The sequence below is a fragment of the Drosophila rhopaloa genome, unplaced genomic scaffold (assembly GCF_018152115.1).
Source record: "Drosophila rhopaloa isolate 14029-0021.01 unplaced genomic scaffold, ASM1815211v1 contig_178, whole genome shotgun sequence".
Taxonomy (NCBI): Eukaryota; Metazoa; Arthropoda; class Insecta; order Diptera; family Drosophilidae; genus Drosophila; species Drosophila rhopaloa.
This window is the reverse complement of record NW_025335059.1, coordinates 8922986-8933647: the sequence shown is the minus strand read 5'-3', so window position 1 is coordinate 8933647 and position 10662 is coordinate 8922986.

The following is a 10662-nucleotide window of genomic DNA, read 5'->3' as shown; positions in this document are numbered from 1 at the left end:
TCCAAAATTGCATTGAAAAACATACAGAGGTATACCCCCAAACACACTTGCACACACACACACACTCAAGGGAATCGTTGAACTAACAACACGTGCAAAATGTTGATGTGTCTCGTTTCGTTTCCCAGTTTTCTGTTTTCTGTTTTCAGGTTTCCATTTTGTTTTTGGTCACTCGGCATGCTTAGATGCTTATTAGTCATCAACTTTCTCCTCTTGCCTGCAGCCAGTTTTCACCAGTGGAAAAACCGTTGCCAATACGCAATACAGTCCCAGCCATATTGATCCCACACACTCACTTTTAACCCACTTTTGTGCCCGCTGACAATATCAGATCTTTATGCCAGGCCACGCTCCAGCGCTACTCGTCGATTTGTCTGTTTGTTAACCAATTCATTTGTCATGGCTGCCATTGGAGCGGAACCACTGTGGAATTGCATCCATGTTGGGCTTATGACCCAAACAACGACTGAGTTTTGTGCTTCCATCGAATGAGAGACCTAATTGCGAGTCAGCAATCTAGTCAGGCATATCCTTGAAATTCTATCTTCCATTTTAAATTACAAAGTCAAAGCTCAGTTTAACTAGTATAAATGGTATTTTGTGGCTTACCATTTAATTGGCATGTTGTTCTTGCTTAGATACAAAATCTGCTCTGATATGAAATCATGTGGTTAAAGTTCGCAAATCAAAGGCTATTAAAAGAAATCGAATAACTTCCATTCAGACAAAAAAAAGCTAAATTTATTGAAAAAGCTCTTAAAAAATAAAATAAAGCAAACCAGGGATTGTCTTAGGTCTTTTGATGTATAATTCTTGCCGTGTCAAGTGATTGTTTAGATACAAAAAGGAATTGGGTAATATAAAATCAAGAACAAATAATATAGAGGGCAGCAGAGGGTTAAAGTTGGCAAATCAAGGGCTGTCAACAGATATCGGATAGCTTCAGCCTGGCCCACGGCGAAAAGGGAGCCGCTCTTGCGTAAGCTCAATAAGGACAGGTCCACCCACTCAGGGCCAAACATCGGGGCCGCCCACCGACCTACAGCCTCCTCCACTCTCCAGTTCCCCGAAACCTCATATTCATCCTCCGATGCTGACCATGTGCAATCGCCTGATATTTGGTGGTTGCCTCGGTCGCTTTATGACTGCACTGGGACCAATAATTTATGAATGAATTCATGAATGTCGAAGCAAAGTGAAGTGCGGTATCTCTTATATAAAACTCGAATTGGAAACGTCAGCTTATGAGGAGTCCTCGGTCGCTCGGCCCCAAGGACCGGACCAGGCAAATTCGGCATTTGATTACGTCGATGTCCATTAATGTCCTGCCTCCCAGCAGAGAGCAGTGCAGGTGAGTTGTAGTGAGATGAAGTGTTTATGGTCCGGACCTGGGTTCCCTATGCGAGACTGTCCACCTTGTACGACCCGAAGGAGGTCAAGCCTGCTGAATTAGTAAAATAAATTACCTCTATGTCCATCTACGAACTGTACTCATATAATAATCAGGAGTGGCGCTTAATTTTCGGGATGGGTTTGCCGCTGTGGGACAGACTCCTAATTATAAAGCTTATGCTCTATCGAAACTGTGGGGGAGTTTGTGAATATTGAGCTATGAATTTAAATGCATTAATAAAATGAAGTTCACACTATTGCAGCACACCATTAGTTGGGCGGTGTGTGTGGGGTCATAATTCAAATGTTTGTTCGCACATTTTGATATCATTAATGTGCATAATTTACTCGGCATCGGTTTTATGGCAACCCCGCTGCCCCGGGGTGACGTAGAGATAAATATTTTAAATTATTCATGGGAAATTCGCATTGGCCGCCCTATTAAGTGAATCACCAAAAGTAATTTAATTTAGTCGCTAGCTACTATCAAAACTGCGAAAGGATCAACGCTAATTTAAAATTAAAATGCGCAACGCAAATATTCACCAAAAGAAACATGAGAATGCTATGTCATGCTCCCACTTGCAGTGGATACATTGCCAAAATCGGGCATCGGTATTCACCTCCAATGGCTGCTGCCAACTAGCATAAGCCAGATCAGTGACTGTCAAAGCATCCAGTGTTATCATAGCCAAAAAAAAAGGAGCCGAAATAAATCGTAGTTTTCCGACTTTGGGCTACCCGGCTTTTCGATTTTTCTGTGCACTCTGAAGGGCAATAAAGTACGAAGAATTAATTGTCTTATTTGGTTTGCTATAAACTACTTTTGTCAAAGTCGAAATCTATTTCATTTCATTTACTTTGAACTTGGAGTTTCTCAAGACTTTTAAAAAATACTCTAAGTTAAAAACCTTATCTCAAATTGCCTTTAAAAGATCTGCCCAAAATAAATATCATAAAAGAACTAATTACCAAGTTTTTATAGTTTAAACATGAACATGAACACGATATGCCCAAGGAGTACGAGGTATTTAAATGTGCAGCCAAAAAAGCCATATTGAACATTTGTACCGCTCTGCATATGGATCTGTCAGCGTGTTTGTTGTACGTAAATGTAAATACATGTTGCTGCCAGTAGAGGTAGATGCATTCGCTGGCATGCTTGACTTGGCGCGAATGGCAAAGTTTCGTATACGCAGCGTGCAACGGCGGGCCTGGATGAATCGAAATGGCAGGGCATGGAATGGTATCTCATTGCAATCGGCAAAGTAAATCGCACGGCAAAAGCACACAATAATTTTGCACACCAAAACGAAAACAGTCGCGACTCCATTCCCGGTCGCATTGGTAAATTATGTGTACCTTTCGAGCCAACAAGAATTTCCTTCTTCTCCTCGAAGCTGCCATCACTGCTCATGTTACCGCCGTTGCCCTGTTTGTTCGACTTTCCGACTTTGATAGTAGTCCCGATATTTGGCTAGCAGTAGCAGCGCAGCTCAAGAAATATATTTCCTTAAATTGCATTGCTGAGCGACCGTTCCTCCAAATGCCCCGCCCTTTTCCACATGGCAAACAGACACATATTGGCAGCACGTGTGCCAGCCAAAGTCGCTCAATCATATTGCCCGGGCTAACAAAACGTGCAAGATGCAAGAATCGAGAAGCGAGAAAAATGGCAGCCGAAGCAGAATGCAAATAATTTCTGCTGCATTAAACGCAACCAAAATCCAAAGTTAAAAATCAACCAACGGAAAAATCAACGAACTTCAGATGCTCTATCTTGGAGATGTTGGACTTCAAAGAGAGAATTCTTTAAGACATATATAAAGACATTTGTCTGTGATTATTTTAAATGGCAGTAATCATAGACATAAAAATATGGAAATTCCATTTGATGTTCTAAAAAAATGCCATTAAATTGTAAAAATGTATTTTCTTTTTCTAGTTACTGGTAACCACATATTGCATCACTTTTTTAGCAATTACATTTTTTTTAACCAATTACAGACTGAAAATATATATTTTTCCTTTTGACAACAACAATAATCAAATGAAATTTTACATTTGATATAAAATATTTCCCAAATAACCGAAGGCCTCAACAGTTCAAAGAGTATCTTATAGATACAGACTGGCGGTGAGTATTATTGCAAACATCAGCGATAACAGCACAAATGGAATCTTATTGTTTGTGGCTGGATGAACCCATGGCCCATGGGCTCCTGCAAATTTTTTCTTTTAATATTTTGCAAGTGCGAATACTTCGGTTTTAACATTGTGGAAGCAAGAGTGATAGACAAACAGGCAATGTGCTGACGAAGGACAATCGGCGATGGGCTGCAAGAGAGACGTGGATGTGAATGTGATAGAGGATGTGGATGAGGATGTGGATTTGGACAAGGACGTGGACGTGGACATGAGCCTGGACGTGTGTAGAACAACTCGTTACTGTCAACAGCTGCCAATGTAAACACAAGTGGCCAGCTGCAAAGGGAAACTGGCTGGGCAGTATGAAAACGCAGCGAAGAAAACGGAAAACGGGACTGGAATAGATGAAGGCTCAAAGGGCTCAGCTGGCGGACTGGCGATTGGCGCGGAAATCAATTGTTGTTTTGACAGCGACACGGAAATTGGTTTAATGAAGCAAAAATAGATATAAAAAGCCAGCTGACAAAGCTAACAAGCCAAAGCGACGACCAAGGCGGCAGGCTAATTAGAGTCCTGTTCCCAGATTGCAGCCCCGCCTCCTTTTCCGCCCGCCCTTTGGCCTGTCGCTGATGATCAAAAGGCTGTTTGATTTATGATGGCAGCCGGAGAAATTAGCAAAGGGGAAAATGGCAGAAGTGGGATAAAAGTTTCTCGTAAATGGGCAAATTATGCACAGAAGCTGGAAACTCATTTAAAATGCTGCCAGGAATTAAGTAAGGTGCATGCAGGTGTTCCAGAAAACTGTTCTGAGAACTGGTATAGTTAAAATAAAGGATTTCGAAAAATACCTACATAACAACTATTTACTATTTATACATAAATTATTTTAAATATGTTATTTCAAAAATTTATGTTTAAGATAATAATGTAATTTAATGGCTGTAAAATATTTTAAAAACAAAATATAAGAGAATTGAATTACTTCTTTATCTATATATAATATATTTGAATTAAGAAAACCAAAACAGCCTTAGAGTTCAAGCTTTAGGTTGAGGTTGAAAAAATCCCAAGTGCTTTCCTTTCTTCGTAATGAGTTGGAAAATTGGTAGATAAAAGCGCGGCAAACAGTGGGGCGCCCCAAAAGTGTGTTCATTACTTAAACTAATTACATTTTAAATTAACATTGCCAAGCTGGGCAGTAAAAGGCTCATAAAGGAAAGACACTGAACCACCACTTCCTCGTATGTATGCGCAGCACGCAGCTAAGAAAGGCTAGGTGGAAAGGCGGAAAAGCGGGTGGCGGAAAATGGGAGCAGGCAACGTCAGTCAGGCGGCGACAGTCGAAATGTATTGAAGTCATTACGAATATGGCCACAGGACGTGGGTTAAAAGGCGGACAGCCAATTCAACCCACCATTCGCCTTTCGCAGGGTAATGACAGAAATTATGTAATAAAAAGTTACAATTTACGATTGCAGTCTGAACTGGCTCCGGATTCTACGTAGAAGGTGGTTGCTCTACACAAGAAAAAATATTTTGGAAAACTTAATAATATAATATAATAATTTTAAAAGTTTAAGCTTAAGTTCGTATTTTACATATTTTAACTATTGTTAATAATATCTTTATATCCTAGTACAACTATTTCTTTACCAAATGAGTATTATATATTTTCTATAAAAATTAAAATATTGTTTTTAATTAAAAATAATAACACCGCTCAATTAGCAGGCATACAAAATGACTAATACTTTTCCAGCACTACCAAAGTATCAAAATATAATAAAATAAAATCATTTGGAACCCACTAACAGTACAAAATTGTATTTTTGAAACTGTTACTCTCTTTCTGTTATACATATGAGTCAGTAATAATTTGAAAGGTAAGAAATTATGAATTCTGTTTTACTTGTTTAGTATTTTCCCACCGTGTGGGCCACGTGACCCAGACAAAGGCAATCGGAGCTACAGGTGTAAGCCGAGGGAATGAAATTGAGTCTGTCCGGGGTCCTTGGATGTTCCTCGCAGCTAGCGAGCGTACAAGTACAATGAACCGTCATAGATAAAGGACATAACAATGAAGCCGAAGTAGACGTGCGGGTCAGGTGGGCAGAAGGACACCACCGACTCAGACGCAAAAAGACAGTGGCAAAGGTAAGACGAGGGCCAAGAACATTTGCACCTGCCCGGAAAATAAGTTATAAACGCAAGACAAAGGCAAATGGAGGGCGAGTCTGTGGTGCAGGAACCGGCAGGAAAAATAAGAAACGGCAATAAATTCAAAAACTAAAACAAGCCTTCGGTCACTGCAAGAAATTAACATTTTATTCAGACATTTAATTGGCCGCAATGATTATATAAAATTATTTTTAATATATGTATTTTATTTTTTCATAGTTTGTTTACTCCTTTTTAAGCGAAACATATGCATAGTTTAATAAGAGCCAGAACACAATGTAAATGGTGTGTTGTTCTTATTTTTTTGGTCTATACATTTTCATACTAATTAATATCCTTTGTCTTAAAAATTTAAATTAGCTTAAACAAAAAAATAAAAGCGATAAGACTTTACCTATTTGTTGTAGGTACTTTAAAATGGTTCCAAATATTTTAGGACATTTCGAGGGATTTTAGGTAAAGTTTTAAATTACTATGAAAATTTAAACCTTTTTTCCGCTGTGCAATAATAGAAGCCACAAAGGGGCCAACTTCGGCTGGCATATGATAAACAGAGTTGGAGCAGACTTGGAGCAGTTGGAGGAGTTGGAGTGGCTGGTGCCAGACCCTAATAAAGGTGTCAGGCCGGAGAAAGTTGGCTGGCGTTTGTGAGTTGCCAGCGAAACGTGATTGCAAATTGTAACCGCCAATGGGCCGTAAATTGAAACGTGACTAAGGAAGATAATAAAATGCATAAAATCAGGCTACTCACTGCCAGCGGCGCGGCTTGATGGCCAAAACACGGGGTGCAGACACGTGGAATGGCCCAAACCTCAGAGCGAGAGGATTGTCCTTTGTCTGCATTGTTTGGGGATTGGATAGGATTTGCCGGTTTTAAGTTGGAAAAGGACGAGCGGTTTGTTTGGAATTTGTCATTAAACGGATGCCACTTTTGACTGAAACCCAACAAGCCCAAAACTGCGTATGTGTAACAAATTTGTGTTTGCGAAAAAACTGCCGGGAATAAAAGGAATCATTGCAAGTTATTATTTGAACCAATACTTTAGATATACGATAAATACTTAAAGACTTAAAGCATTGTGTGGGTCCACTGACCATTTTATTACCACATAATAAGGGCTTACAATATTACAACTTGATTACATTATTCTCCACTGATTGGACTCAATTTTATCCATTGTTTGAGCTAAGTTTTGGGACCAAAAACCACATAAAACATTGTCTTTGGATCCCCTTTTGTTTTGAATTTTTTTTCCGGTTTTGCCAAATGAGCACAGCGAAGTTTTAATTAATTCCATAAAAGCAAGCAAATGCCGCAGGCAAACAGGGAAGCAAACACACATTCCGGGGAGACTTCGGAAAAGAGGGCCAGAGACAAATAGCGATAGAGAAGGTGGAAGGGGCTGGAGAAAAGTGGCCGGGCAAATGTAAAAGGCAAATGAAATATTGGCAGTTGGAAAAGTCTGTTGAACCTGGCCAGGAAAAACTGGAAAATCTGGGGAGGGAAAAAACAAGGCTCGGGTCTCTCGGAGGTTGTTGCCGTTGTCAAAGTCGTTGTCATGCTAAATACTGCGGCATATTTAAACAGCAAAAATAACAAGGCAAGTACACAAAAATAAGTGAGCACAAAAGTTGCAATGTTAAAAAAAGAACGACCAGAACAAGCCAAAATCGAGAGTAAAGCAAATGAAATTGCAAACGAACAAAAGGAGTTTTGTAATCCCCAAAGCCAGCGATGGGTTGGGAGGATTTTTCCCCGGAAAGGCCACATTAAATTGTTAATGCCAATAGCAAGTTGATACTGGCAGCAAAAAGTAATTGTGCTGAAGGACCAATTGTAAATTGGTTACAAGGTCAGGCTGCCCAATAACAAAAATAACCCACAACCAACTAGTATTGATAGCAATTGTTCAAACCCAGATCTCATAGTTTCAAATTATCACAGATTTATTTGACAAAGCTCTTATATTGCAAATTTAGCAAAGGAAAACCTACAGACAATACTGAATTCCGCCGCAACAACAGGAGCAAGAAAGTTGCTGCTACAAAAATAGAATTGAAGGCTTTGCGGCAACAAAAGCAACCATTTCAACAGCAGGAGCAAGAAATAGCTCAGGAAGTAAATAAAGGCGAGAAGTAAAAACAAACGGGGAAAAAGGACTTTGACATCGCAGGCTTTATGCCCTTTTTAATGGTAATCATACCAATTTCTAAATTGGTATTAAAAATGTAACGAATTTTTCAAAACGTTATTTTAAAGAAGAAATAAATGTGCATCATTAAAAAGATTTTTATTTAGATTGTAAATGAATCATTTAATAGCAACAAACGACAACACTCAAGTAGTTATTTTGGAATATAAGTTCAAAGTATAAAAACATTAATTTGTGTTAAATTTGTTTATAAATTACCATTATTTTGTTTTCAGCATTTCATAATGTTCGGTACTCAACTTTTTTAGAACTAATATCTTTATTATTCAGCCCTTCTTTCAGAATGTAAAAGCTCCTTGAATCATATCTGATCCATTCTTTAAGGAATACCTCTATTACTCCATGAAAGGGCATGAAAACTTTATAAACATTTTAAGTGCAGTTGGAGCCGGGAACAATGGGAAACCACGGCAATGGGTGCAATGAAACCGAAATCGCACAAAGACACCAAAATACAAATACAATCTCGGCCAGGAGTAGCAGTTACAGTAACAGAAACAGGAAGCGGGCTAACAAAGCGAAACGGATGCGGAAATGGCAGCAACTGATGTCTGAAGGAGTTGTCTTTCGCCATCTCCAGATTCACATCCTGGGAGTGAGAGGAAAGTGAAACGCCTTCCCTATTAATACCATAAATGTCAAAAGCCACGAGTTCAGTTTTTTTGTTGGCTCTCTAATTTTCTTCCGAGTACATTTGTATTATAATTTTCCGAGCTTTTAATTGTGCCAACAGTAAGTGTTTTTGTGGAAAGGCAAGCAAAGGTCCTTGCTCTTGAAATCCGGGCAGGATGTTACAGTCGTTTAACCTTTAAGCAAATCAAATAGCAACGAGAGTGGGAAATGTGGAAATTACTGCCAAGTCAAGCCTGCAGGCATCACATTGGGAATTATGTTGCGCATGTGTCGAGCCTCGGGGTTTTGGGACCCCTGAAAATAAATGGAGCCGGGTGTGCTAGCGGAAAAAGTTGAAAATTAAAATTAAATCTTCAAATATTTGAGTGGAAGGGCCCCCTTATCGGCACCATGGCAGCGGGCAAAAGTGTTAAATTGCCGCTTTCAGCAGAATTTCGATTGATACAAGGGTGGGATTGATTCGCTGGTGGCACTACTAATGAAAGCTGTGTCGCCCCTGTTTCGCCCCCTGCCCATTTTACTCACCATTTAACCAGTGATTGGATCACAACGGCCCCATCGGCCACGCCTAGAAGGACCTCCTGCTTCCAGGACGATATGGAATTCATGTGAATTGGCACAGCGGGCCGAGTGTGGGGCAAAAAAAGAGCAAGATTTATTTATTTTGCATACAAAAGTCCACAAGGATACACTATATATTAAGAGTATTTATACTGAGGAAATCAATTTATTTTTTGTGTTTTTTATACAATTTTCTAACCCCTATATTCGGTGGCAAATATTAAAAATATTTTGTTAAGAGCCATACAGCCAAGAAATATAAATTATAGACTTACGTTATAAATGATTTAATGTTTGAAACTATAATTTTTCGCTTATTACTTAATTTCAAAATCTTCCTTATTGGCTTATATATATATATTTACATTTTTTTAACTTGCCGAATCAATATAGCCGTTGGCAGTGCTGATTGCCAAATGAGTGTAAAAAATAGCCATTATACGAGCCTTTTGGGCGGGAAATGGGGGCCAGAAAAGAGGACTCTTTAGGCTCGGACCCATCGTGGGTGGTTACATATTCAATAGCTTTTGGAAAGCATGCTTAACAATAACAGCAGAGAGCAAGAGGCAGCAAAAAAAGGGCGAATCATCGGTGGGGCTTCATCACCCATCACAGCGCAAACACACACTCAGACATTTGCATGTCAAGTCCTGGCCTGGTCCTGCCAGCCCCTCCCCGCCCGCGCTGGCATTAAAAACGACCATGAATAAATTTTAACGGCGCTTGTGTGTTAAAGTATTTAATGCTTAAAGGCTCAGGCAGTCCGGCCGTACGCCTTAAGCCATGCCACATGTTGAGCCAAGTGCCTGGAAGAACGAGGCACATCTGCGAGTGTAGCTGCACTGAGAGAAACAAGAAATTCGGATCTTTAAAAGAATACTTTCGAGCTTAAGGTTCTGTTTAGGTCAACCTCGATTTGGTTAGAGAAATGCTGGATATTTAAACAATTGAAATTAACAAATAATCATCTAATTAATATATAACTTCATTTATTTATTTCGTTAGAAAAATAGTTCGAAAATTATATGTTATGATCGAGCAACTACATTTTAATAATAAAAAAGTTTTAATACTATTTATAAATTACATAAAAAAGACTCACAAACAGAAAATGATATGTTGTATGTTAGATAAAAACGAACATATTCATTATGTGAATATAAATACTTTAAAACTGTTAATATAATATATATATTAAAAATAAACTCTCAAAAATAAAATAAAATGAAATGTAAAGACTTTATTTTTAAATTAAGTGTTTATTAATTTTATGCAGAATCCTAATACCAGTCAAATTAAAATTCATAAGTATCTAAGTATTAATAATTATTTACATACATTTTTTAGCTATATTTAATTATCTAGAACAAAAGAATATTTTGATGTTAAATGAATTATCTTATTGGAACTAAATTATTTCCAATGAAAGTTTCTTTTTCAGGTGAAATTTCACAACTTACCCCATTCTTTCTCGGAGTATGTGACTGAAAGTACGACTGTGGGAGTGGGAGTAGATGAGCAAGTAAGATTGAAGGAG